Below are 12952 nucleotides of genomic sequence, written 5' to 3' on the forward strand. Positions count from 1 at the left end.
CCATAATCAATATACATGCTGAGAATCGTGGCTACAAAATGACACGCATTAATTTTCTACAGCTTTGATTACTTCCAAGTTAGAATGAAAGATCTGTAATCACATAAAAATAGACAATTTGCAATGATTTTTAACCTACAAAACCCCAAGTTTGGGAGGAAAGTCTAAATGACAGGTGCCAGTAACTATCCTACCACCTTTGCAGAAAAAAAAAAGATAAATATTATTCATATATAGAAAAAGTCCAAATGACACATGTCTGCTCTATGAGACAAACTGTATGAGTGTTCTTCACTCTGCAAAGGGTTCTATGTTCACTTCATTTGTCTAGCAGCCTCCAAAATCCCTCTCTTACTTTTGTGAATTGCCAAACTTTACTCCTGTGCACTTGACTATCCTAACCATCCAAACATCTGAAGAGTAGGTTGGTTTTTCCACCTTCACCCATCAATTGTCATTTACAAAAATATTGTGTCAATTCAATTCAAGTTTTTGTCAACTCCACTGCCACCTCTTGTACACAATACTGTCCTGGCAGTCATGTAATAGCTCCAGCGGAAATGTTTCTATCCACTCATTGATTACCAAATTGCCCCCTAGTGAAATACCAATTTTGGCTGTGTCAAAATAGCAAGTATTTCCCAGAGTCCAATTTTTAAATCAATCATTTTATTGCATATTTCCACGGGGACAAATCCCCTGCCCCTCAATCACAATCAGGGAGGAAACTTTCCAGGATGTCCTGTTGCAGCAGAGGATATTTCTTGGTATTCCCACCCCCCCCCATTGCTGAGGACATTGAGGGAGAATCAGGAAGTCCCTGACAGCTTGGGAAATTCAAGAAGTCCCTCAACTGTCTCAGAGATGCAAAGGAATCTCAAGGCACATTTGACTACTAAAAGAACTGTTACTGTTTTTATTTACTCAGATGCACGCCCTCTTAACTTTATGAAGTAGTTGTTTAAATATTTCTTAATTTAAAGTTGTACATCACTGACACCTTGCTTCATAGATAACGGAGGGAGTAGTGAGTGCAGGCAGGTGGTGGATGTCATCAAGTTTTCATTAATTCATGAGTTCCTGCTGACTGCTGTAAGGAATATTTCAAAACTCATAGACTAGAAAACAGACAAGAATATAAGTAAAAAGATTCAAGAATGACAATATTACTGTTTTCAGCTACATAGCCCTTTGTCATTTAGACAGGTCAGATTCTCCACCTTCATTGTTAATTCTTTGAAGAATGAAGATTTGGTCCAAAAAAATGAGAAATTCATGTTACGAAAAACAGTGATAAAATTATGAAAAATTGCATGCCATGCACCATGGAGGTCTGTGTGGTCTCGAAGGCCTTAATTTGTGCACATCAACCCCACCTTGTACCACAACAAGGAACACACAAGGAGCATTGCAACCAAATGCCCCCCACCTAACTCATGGTCCTCAACATTTCCCTATGTACCATCCTAAAAATCTATGGAACAATGTTTTTTGAGCCTCTAAACCTCCTTGATTCTTTTGAATCATGCCTCCCTTCAGAAAGAGGCTTTTACTTGCTAGAAAGCTTAATTAGAAACAAGATGAGGAAACAATGCCCCCTCCTCTTTGTTGTACTAGCCCTACTTGAAAAAGACTCATGAACCTCATTCCTAGTCTCTCTCTACTTCCACTAAAGCACCACATCCTCGAAGAGCAATACCCTCTTTTCATACACTAGGTCTTCCTTCAAAGGTACCACTAGCTCTTCTTTTCCTTCATTCCACAAGGATGGTTCACACATCTGGAGATGTTTACAATTGACAGCTAAGTTGATTTTCATGTAAGATAGAAGATCCAACATAAGTGCATTCTCCACAATTGACAAGCTATTCATACACCCTTGTTTGGTCTTGAGAGTGAATTTCCACATATCCTTCGCCTTCAATTTCTCTTGATATCCTGATGTTAGATCAAATTTTGTAAAAATAATTGGCATGTTTCAATTAGTTCAGCAAGTCATCTATCCCCGCTCTAAAAACTATTGCAGTGGTTCCTTCACCTTATTACTCTCCATTAATGATTGTCTATGCAACCTATGTTGGGTAGAGAAGATTTGGTAACTAGATTGAACTCAAGTTCTACCTCTCTTAGGAGGAAACCCCTTTGAATCACAAAATAAGTCCTCAAATGATGCCACCAATTCTTCCAATGCCTTTTCATTTTGCTGCTATGTAAACATTCAAAAAGTTTTGACTACCTCTTACTACTAATCTTTAAAAAGTACAAGACAAAATTACGTGTTTTCTTGTATGAGCTCAAGTGCTTGATTAGTACCTGCTATAGCTATCCTTGACTTGCCATATTTGATTTTGTCCTAATGCATCAATACTTGTTTGCCCTTCTCATGAATATTGCATCTATGTCAAATGCATCAAGAGAAATCACATGTGCTTCAACTAAGTATCGTGCATTTACAGAAAACAAAAACTGCACCTCCTTTTAACTTGTATCCCTAGACCTTTCTTAATCCAACCCATTAAAAAAGACTATAGATGATAGTAGTTTGTGAACCAAGCTTCTCAACTATATGACCATCAATCTTGCAATGCAAACAATAATTCTTTAAATATTTTCATCGTGTACAATAATATTACAGTCTTTCCTTTGTCAAGCAAGGAAATTGGACTGCAAAGAAAATCCAAATATTATATTAATGCAAACCAGAAATCATATACATTCAAATGAAATGTAATGTACAGATTTATCCATGTGTGACCTTTCAGTTCATAAATGACTCTTCAATTCATCTTCAAGATAAATGTTCAAATTCTACAAGAAATTAAAATATCATTATACTATAGCCAAGGATTATATGCATAATATTGCATCCCTCCAAATCCATAGGGAATCCATAGGGGTTATAGTGAGACCAAGCATGCCTCTAGATTTTTCAAATTTCACTCTTCCAAGCACTTTTGTCAATATACTTTTCTATAGTTGGACCAAATATCAATTTGACATTGTCATCATTCACAGAGTGTCAAATCAAATGGAGTTCAGAGTTGATGTGCTCAGTTCAATCATGAAATACTTAATTTCTTGTCATTTTGTTTGCAGGAAGTGTTGTCAATCATGAGTGATGTTGCTGAAATTTGTCTCTTTTTTGGACAAATCCTCAAGAATCCTTATGAACCACAATACTTCCTTGGTTACCTCTAAAGATGCCATATATTCTACTTCTACTGAAGAAAGAATTGGCACTATCATTGGTAAACTTGATGAGATTTCCCATCTTCAAATTCACCTACATAGTCTGAATCTGACCATCCAAATAGTTTAAAATATGGTTCCTTAGAGTATTTTAGCCCAAACTCAAGTTCCCTTCAAAGAAGAAAGATCTTTCTTTGATGCTAACCAATGACTTTTCTTGGTTGTTGCACCAATCTTCAACAACAAAATAAATGTTTGCTCTAGTTCTGGTTGCATAGATCAAACTTCCAATAAGTTGTATATACTTAGTTATGTCTTCAAACTCTACAATTCATTTGATACCGACATATTTTGTTGCATGTGTGTGCTAGGTGGTTTACTTGTGTCATAAAATTATAATTCAAGTTTATTTCAATAAACAAATAGTACTAAAGTTCACTCAAATCTACCATTTCAAAACCTTTAATCAGTTCTACTTTCATTATTTCTTATTATGAGTAGATCATCCGCATATACAACTAGGTAAACAACTATTTTGTTAGTTGTCTTAACAAAAAGTGCTGCATCTTCACATTCAAAACATTTTCAGTTCATGCTCAACAAGTGCTTAGTGATTTTTTCATTCCAAGCTCTTCGGGCTTGTTTCAAACCATATAGCAAGTTCACCAACTTGCTTACTTTTTGTTCTTGACCTTCAAATGCAAAACCTTCTAGCTAAGACATAAATCATTACTTTGATATCACTTTTTAAAAAGGCAGCTTTCACGTCCATCTGTTTCGTGTTTGCAAAGCCAACAAAACCAAAATGATGGTCTATTTTGTTATTAGTGCAAAGGTCCCCTAATTGTCTATCCCTTGTTTCTAGCATATTCGTTAGCAACAAGCTTTATTTTATGTTTATCAAGTGAACCATCTGCCTTGTATTTGTTTCAAAAGACCAACTAACAATCAATGGATTATAATTGAGTGGAAGACCAACAAATTCCTAAGTTTCATTATTACTAAGGCATCATATTCAATTTTCATTGTTTTATCCACATCAAGCTTTTCTAATTTCAGCTTGTTTGAAGGAAGTTGATTCTAAATAAAAAGCAATATTGATTTATTCTTCATGATGCCATTCAAAGGTAGACTTTTCTAGATTTCTTGAATTTATTCTAGGGATTTTTCTTCTTGATGTCTAGTTTTGTATGCAGTTCTAGTGCATGTTTTTCCAACTCCACCAAGTCTAACATCTCTCAATGCACGTGTGCTCCAATTTGGAATCTTTTTCCATGTTTCTTGTAGAGCAATTTATGCCTCAATTATTGGAAGCAAACAAATTCAACAAACTACAAACTATGCCTCACCAATATTTGGAATTTTCATATCATTCTCCTTGGAAAAGTCAAATTTTGCAAATTGATTGTCAACTTAAGTGCCAATCAAAGCTAGCTATGTAATTTGTGGTTTCACAAAACAAATCTCTTACACTGAGAGGTTTCTTGTTTTTCTCATAAAAAAATTTTATAAACCTTTCTAGACTATAAATATCCCAAAAGGATGCACTTTTTACTAATAGTCCAACTTGTTCCATTTCTCCTTTGGAATAAATGTATAACAAGTGGATCCAAAAATTTGCAGATGTCGCACTAATGAAAGGTGGTCACACCAAACTTCACAAGGAGTTTTCATTTGAAGTGTTGCCTAAGGTACCATATTCCAAGAATACACTAGTGTTTAAGGCTTAAGCTGATTTTGCGCAAAACTGCAATTCAACTCCTTTAAATACAACATTGTCCGAACCTTATTCATCACAATCTTGTCCACCCTCTCAAATACTCCATTTTGTTGACAAATGTGAGGAACTACAAGATTACGTCTCATCACATTTTTATCAACATAGTATTCAAACACTTTTGACGTGAGTTCTCCATTGTTATCAATCCTCAATATGCCAATATGAGATTATGAATTATTTTCAACCATTGTACGAGACTTGAAAATTTTTGAGAGCTTCTATTCTAATTTTTTGCTTCAGAAACTAGATCCAAGTCACTCTGCTATAGTCATCAATGAACAACATTAAGTAATTATTTCTGTGAACTCAAAAGATTGATAATGAACCAGACAAATCAAAGTGGACAACTACAAATTCCTTTCAACTCTCCATTTTGACTTTTGAATTGGATCTCTTTGTTGTTTAGCCAAGATGCATGCTTCACATTTTACAATTGTTTTGGCAAAGTTGGCAAACCCAGAACATCATTTGAATATTGTGATAGTCGGCATGCCCAAATATTGCATGCCACAAAAAATTTGTTGGCATTCCTCCACCAATGTGAGCAAAGTTTCCTGAAATTGATGGCTCACCTTTGAGTTTCAACAACTTTGTAATGTCCCCACTTTGAAATAGAATTTAATGGTAAATAACAATAACAAAATCAAAATTCAAAAGAATAAAAATAAATTAATATTAAATTATTAAATAATATCATTAAATATAATTGAAATTTAATTAAGTTAATGAATGGTCAAAAGACATGGAATGAAAAGTTATGACTCCCTCAAACATGAGATAAAAGGGATAAGAGAACCTCATTTGAGAGGGGGGATAATTTGGGAATCAGAAGTGCAGATCTGATCATGAAAGGTTGTGTCCCTTTCAAAGGGCAGATATAATGAAGAGTTGCACTCTTTCAAAGGGTGTTAAGGGTGGAAAGGGTGTATCTATGATTCTATTGCCAAAGCCGCATACATGATGAAGAGGTGTGACCTCTCCCTCACATTGAGAGATATACAGGAAAGGAATCAAAGCATCCAGTGACATCACCATTGATCAGATCAGATCAGATCTGTTATTAAGTTACAGGCAGTAACATCCTTGTTCTTGGTAGTATGCAAGGGGATGTGATTCATATATGCAGCCTGATAATGCTGTTACGCAGAATTTAGTAGTAATATTAATATAGACTGCAATATGTATGATAGTCATACTTAATTTCATATATATTCATAATACATGAGAAAATAGTATACTTATAGTCTAAATCATGTTATTACTGTCAGTATTTAAGAAGATGGTATGGATTTGTTTCCAGAGAGGGGCAGTTTGAATCCAATCAATAGGATGATTCCCAAGATAGGGTAAGGATCAGCATCCCGTAAACTTTGAGGGCATGGTCCGAAGATAGGGTAAGGGCTTGGATCCATAAACTTTTAGGGAGCCTAGTGTATTTTGGTCTCTAAGCGCTTTGGTAACGTAAACATCCTCTTCTTCCTTAGAACTGTAGTAACAAAGGTTGCTTTAAGAATTATGGATGATATAAATCAATTATCTAGTATATTAGAATTAATTATCTAGTATGGGTAGATGAACAATTTACTTATTAATAATTGATAAATTAATTGAACTATGGAATATCACAGATTTGATTCATGTTAAGATACATTTGCCTCCTAATCAATTTAGTTTAAGTCACAAATATATTGAAATAGATTAATTAGGGTTAAAACAGGCCTAAACCTAGTAGGGGACATTACAAGGGAAAATTACAAACTTTCCTTCCTCAACTAGAGTCAAAACAACTATATATATTATCACATTTTCCTTTGATTATTAACTCTCCATCGTCCAACAAAATGGAGTGACCATGTTGTCCAATGAGAACCAAGGACAATAAATTCCATTTTAATTGAGGAAGGTATAAGACATTATAGACTACAAAATCTGGAAACCCAGGTGACTTAAGTTTAATTGTCCCTTTTCCTTCAAGTAGGAGTCTTGTTTTGTTTGCCAAATATAAAAGAACACATCTTTCTTCACTAAACTCCACAAAGAAGTCCCTTTGAAAAGCCTCAAATATCAAGGACTCAAGCATTATACCAAGTTGAACTTTTTGAAACAGATGAAATTAACATCACCTCATATAGAAAGAACACATTCACTTGTGAAATGAGCCAAATCTGATTTTGAGATTCTTCTTTTATTTTTGTCTCTCGATCTTATCCCATTCATAAACATAATCTTTTATTTTTCTCCAATATCAAGGACGCAAGCATTATACCAAGTTGAACTTTTTAAGACATAGATGAAATTGACATCACCTCATATAGAAAGCACACATTCACTTGTGAAATGAGCCAAATCTGATTTTGAGATTTTCTTCTTTTATTTTTGTCTCTCAATCTTATCCCATTCATAAATATAATGACTACTTTTCCTAAAACATTGTTTACCAAACAAATTTTGTGTCATTTTCCTTCTCATGGTGCTGACCTTGTTTCTACAAGTTTTTCCTCCTTGTCCTCCATTTATTCCCTTTCCTCCATCATTTCTTTCACTCTTGGATAATGAGATATTATCGGAAGAATTCTCTTTTTGATGAGCTTAGAAATTATTCTCATACATGCATTTTAAGTTTTCTTCAAAAGACCTTTTTCTATCTTAACCACATTTTCAACCAACTAATCAAAAGTAAATGACTTCATTTGATTGCTTGTTTGAATTTTTTTATGACTCCAAATAGGTTTATATGTAGACATAAGGGCATTTATAAAGGCAATTACTTGTGCATCAATTTTAACCCTAGTAGCTTCAACACCATGCTTGATGGCACAAATTTTGTTAAGCCTATCTCATTACATCACCATTTTACAAACCAAGGTTGAAAAACTTCAATTGCAATTGTACAATTTCAATTTTGAATGAGAACGATCTCCATCCACTAAGGCTCTTGTCAAAGCCAATGCCTTAGAATTTTTATGCCTCCAAATTTGTATTTTTAACTTTATAGTTGTTTTGTCTAGTTGTGTCTCCATCAAAAATGAAATTATTAATCATTGAAAATGAGAGTATTCTCAACTTGCCTAGACAATTCTGGCCAAGAATCATTCCTAGTTAGTCTTGTATCAACTATTCATGTAATTGAATACATTTTGTTGTCAATGGAAGATGGATAGGTTCCTAATCACTCCAATAGATTTTCTTTTCTATATACTACCAAACCAATAAACCAAACTTCTCATATGGTGTCCTTCCTATATATCTGTTGAAATGTAACAGAAGTCATTTTGACATACCCATCGATATCCGGTAGAAGCTTGTTCTCTCAGTATACTCATCAATACAAGGAAGAAGTTTGTCCTTTAAGTACATGAGAGCAAAGTGGTGCATGGCTCTTAGGCAAGACATAAAGGATTTTCCCAATCAATGGCAGCCGCTTAAAAAGAAATCCTTTTACATAAGTCATACTTCCCAAAATTCTTGAAATTTCTTATTGTCAGACTTAACATCTAACAATAGAGATGAATGGATAATGGAAGGAAACCAAAAAATGAAAAAAAAAAAAAAAAAACAGATAGTTCTCCCCAACATTTATAGGGTCTTAAACATCACTGTGGTCACTATATTACACATTGTCTGCGCATGGCAACTTTACCCATAAATGTGAACCTTGAAACTTGAAAGGAAAAATGTTGAGGTTATTAATTCCTCCTTTAGTCACTCGATCCTTCTAGTATAATCAATTTGCTTATATATAAATTGCTACGTGAAGATGCACGGCAAATGATCTTTATCAATTACACAGCAATTGTAATATCCCGACTTCACACGTATATTTTCTGCAGACCACAAACAGATATATATGTGTTAGAAGAGAACAGCATAACCCTCTATATCGTATACACTAAATTTACATCAGCCTCTCCTATGACGTATATGTCCGATCAGTATTGGTCTCTCACAACCACACGCCTAGCAATTGCCCCTGATAGAAGATAAATACTCGTTCAATTTCGGTGAGGGGTTGTGACCTCAATCAAGGTGGCATACCAAATGAGGGGGTGCGATGTGTAATCACCGATAGGCAAACAAGACATAATACGTGCTAACTAAACATAAATAATTAATGAAAGCAATGTGCATATTGGTGATTAGAATGATATATAAATTATTAAATGTTGAAGGCCTTAAGGCCAATTTAACATTTAATTTTATCCGACTGAAGCTATAAATCATCAACACTCCCTCTTAGCTAGGAAGGATAAAAGATATTGGAAGCAATATTCATAAATCGTATGATGCTTATCTTGAGACCATAGTTTCAAGATGTGAATTGCCTCTGTCGGCGATTCTATTCACAAATTCTTGAGTGGATTGCCTTTGTCGGCGATTCTATCCATAAGCTCTTGTGCGGATTGCCTCTGTTGGCGATCCTATCCACAAGCTCTTGTGTGGATTGCCTCAGTCGGTGTTTCTATCCATGAGCTCTCACGTGGATTGCCTCAGTCGGCGATACTATACACAAGCTCTTACGTGGATTGCCTCAGTCGGCGATTCTATCCATGAGCTCTTGTGTGGATTGCCTCAATCGGCGATTCTATCCACAAGCTCTTACGTGGATTGCCTCAGTCGGCGATTCTATCCATGAGCTCTTGTGTGTGGATTGCCTCAGTCGACGATTCTATCCACAATCTTGAGTTATTGTAAGATCGTCACCTTCCAATAACTTCAAAAAATACAAGTGGAAATCATTTAGAAGTCGTCACTTCCTTATGATTTACACAGGGCCCATAAAATAATTATTAGTATTAATAATAATAATCAATATTTACAATTTTACCTCAGAAGTGCTCAATCTTTATTAGTAAGCTCCCTCTCAATCACAAGGTATCTTGAGTTTCTTCTAGAGAACATATTTTTCTGAACATACGTCTGAATTTCTGACTTCAGCAAGGGAAGCTTGTAGTTTAAGTTTGAGAGGACAAGTTCTTGCAATGTCGCCATATTCGTCACATATGAAACATTGTACTTTAGAGAAGTTTCTAGGCTTCTTGAATGATCGATTACCAAATGTCTTTTTGTCCTTTTTCCTTTTCAAACTAGAGACTAGAACTTGAACATCTTCATCAACAGGTTTCATGATTCCTCTTGATATTAGGTTACACTCTTCTTGAATGCAGTCAGCTTTTAGTCTATCAAATTTGGGAACTTTGGATCGAGCAATAACTCCTTGTCTAAAGTTTTCCCATGAGATAGGGAGCCCATTTAGAGTTATCATAGTTATCTCCTTATTATCATAAATGTGACCAATTGATGACAGTTGGTTCCTTAATTCTATTATCCTCATAAAATATGAAGTGATAGTCTCTTCCTTACTCATTTTAATATTAGAAAGTTGATTTTTAAGTGCGAGTATTCTGCTCGTGTTGTTAATCTCAAACATATCTTTCAAGGCTTCGAACATGTCATATGCAAAATCTAACCTTGTAATGATAGGTAGTAGATGACTCTTTACTCCATCTACTAATAGCTCCATTGCTTTAATATTGTTCTTTTCCCACTGACTCTGTTCGTCTTTTCCATCAAGTTTAGAGGGATTCTCTATTATTGTTTTTAACTCATTCTTCCTTAGTACCAACATCATTCGTAGTTTCCATGAATCATAGTTTGAGGCACCTTCAAGTCTGTCTTCGAATCTGATTCCATTCGTCATTTTAAAATACAAACTTTCAAGGAGATATCAATCTGATCTTAGTTGGATCTTCCTTCAAGCGGTTAGGCTTTATAGAAGGAAACCTGGCTCTGATAACATGTTGAGGTTATTCATTCCTCCTTTAGTCACTCGATCCTTCTAGTATAATCAATTTGCTTATATATAAATTGCTGCATGAAGATGCACAGCAAATGATCTTTATCAATTACACAGCAATTGTAATATCCCAACTTCACACGTATATTTGCTGCAGACCACAAACAGATATATATGTGTTAGAAGAGAACAGCATAACCCTCTATATCGTATACACTAAATTTACATCAGCCTCTCCTATGACGTATATGTCCGATCAGTATTGGTCTGTCACAACCACACGCCTAGCAATTGCCCCCGATAGAAGATAAATACTCGTTCAATTTCGGTGAGGGGTTGTGACCTCAATCGGGGTGGCATACCAAATGAGGGGGTGCGATGTGTAATCACCAAAAGGCAAACAAGACATAATACGTGCTAACTAAACATAAATAATTAATGAAAGCAATGTGCATATTGGTGATTAGAATGATATATATATATATATATGTTATTAAATGTTGAAGGCCTTAAGGCCAATTTAACATTTAATTTTATCCGACTGAAGCTATAAATCATCAACAAAAAATGAAACCTATCAAATTGTTGTTCCCCATAAAAATGTCACGATGTCTCTTATCAAAACTTATCAATTTGGCCCACAGATTGGAAGCCACAAACAAAAATGGCCTAAATACTCCACAAATGCCATGTGTTATGCTTCTATAGCCTTGTATGTGTAATTGCTTGTTGTGAGAGCCACAAACTGGGTTGGTATTCCTTGTTTATGCAATAGAGGAAGTGAGAAAGAAGAAAGCATTTGAGAAACAAATGTCTTGCAGCATGCAAGAGTATTGAGCATGGGAAATACCAAAGATAAGCTGGTGTATCGAGCACACACAGCTTTTAGGGAGGAACGTGGATTTTAGGCAAGCACATGGGTATTGCAGCACAAGAAATGATTCGCCCACTGTAGATTCAAACCCTTGCACTTCCTGAAAGCTTTGAATAACACATGGAATGATTCACCCATCGTAGATTCGAACCCTCAACCTTGCTGTGAATAGCACATAGAACAGTGAACAGAGAAGATTAAAAAAAAGACAATAAAAAATGCCTTCCTTTTAGTTATAGTAGGAAACAAGAAAAGAATGTTGAGGATATGAGCTGCCAAGAAAGGACAGAAAATCACATAAAGATGGTCACAACTTTTAGAAGGAAACAAGAAAAGAATGTTTGAGGAAATGATAGATTAAAACCAAATCTGTTTTATGTCATAAAAAGAAAGTTTTAAAAATCTGATTTAGTCATAAAAACAAAGATTTAATGTGACAAAAAAAAAAAAGTTTAATGCAGATTTGATAATGTTTCATGATCAGATTCGGGTGCCCAAATATTTTAGAAATCTTCCATTTTTGAAAATCCAAACAGCAGCACCATTTTTAGTAGCTTTTATTCTTGAAGAGTTTTATGGACATTACTGAAACAAAAAAATATTAAGAAGGATGGGTGTATTATACATGAGGCTTTTTTGGTTGTTAAGTTAAGCGTTTTCAAAAACAGAAAAAGAGAATGTACAGATACATGTATATTTCGATTTTGACGAAGAGATAGAGGGTGATGAGCAGAGAAGAAAGTACAGATTTATGAAGATTGAGCAGAGTACAGTGAAGTTTTTCAAATTGAGTTTATTGGAGGTTGGTGCCTCATACTGAGTCAGTGCTCAGAGAGAGTTGGTGCTTCCAGTGAGTTGGAGCTCACGATTGTAAGATCAATGCCTTATGTGGGTTGTTACCTACAGTTTGTAAGAAGTTAATAAAAGTAATATTTTGCTGTGGTTTTTCCCTTAGGGGTTTTTTTGCATGTGTTGTTTGCTTCATGGTTTTGAAGTTATATTTGCAGATTTGAAATAAGTGTTAATATTTGTCCTAATGTTTATCTTACTCAATGCTTATCTTACTCAGTTTAATTAACTGACAATTGAATTAGATATCATGTAATGTTCTTATATGAGTAAAATTAAAAAATCAACCCATTGAAATCATAGTAGTTCACAACAAAACATCAAAAACTAACATAGATCATCTTGGCTTACACATTAGATGTCTTTTCACTAATTTTCCTATAATAATCCAAACATGCACTGAAAAACCCAGAAATCATAATCAGATGAGAAAAAACAAGCCCCAGATGCCCCAATATTAATTTCT

At 34.7% G+C, this 12952-nt stretch overlaps 1 protein-coding gene across 1 annotated transcript in view; it reads right to left on the bottom strand.

The window, feature by feature from the left end:
* The window catches only part of LOC131068306 (transportin-1), a 65961-nt gene that overhangs the window by 6299 nt on the left and 46710 nt on the right, over positions 1–12952 (bottom strand). The window lies entirely within an intron of this gene.

Source organism: Cryptomeria japonica, chromosome 11, assembly GCF_030272615.1.
Source record: "Cryptomeria japonica chromosome 11, Sugi_1.0, whole genome shotgun sequence".
Classification (NCBI taxonomy): domain Eukaryota; kingdom Viridiplantae; phylum Streptophyta; class Pinopsida; order Cupressales; family Cupressaceae; genus Cryptomeria; species Cryptomeria japonica.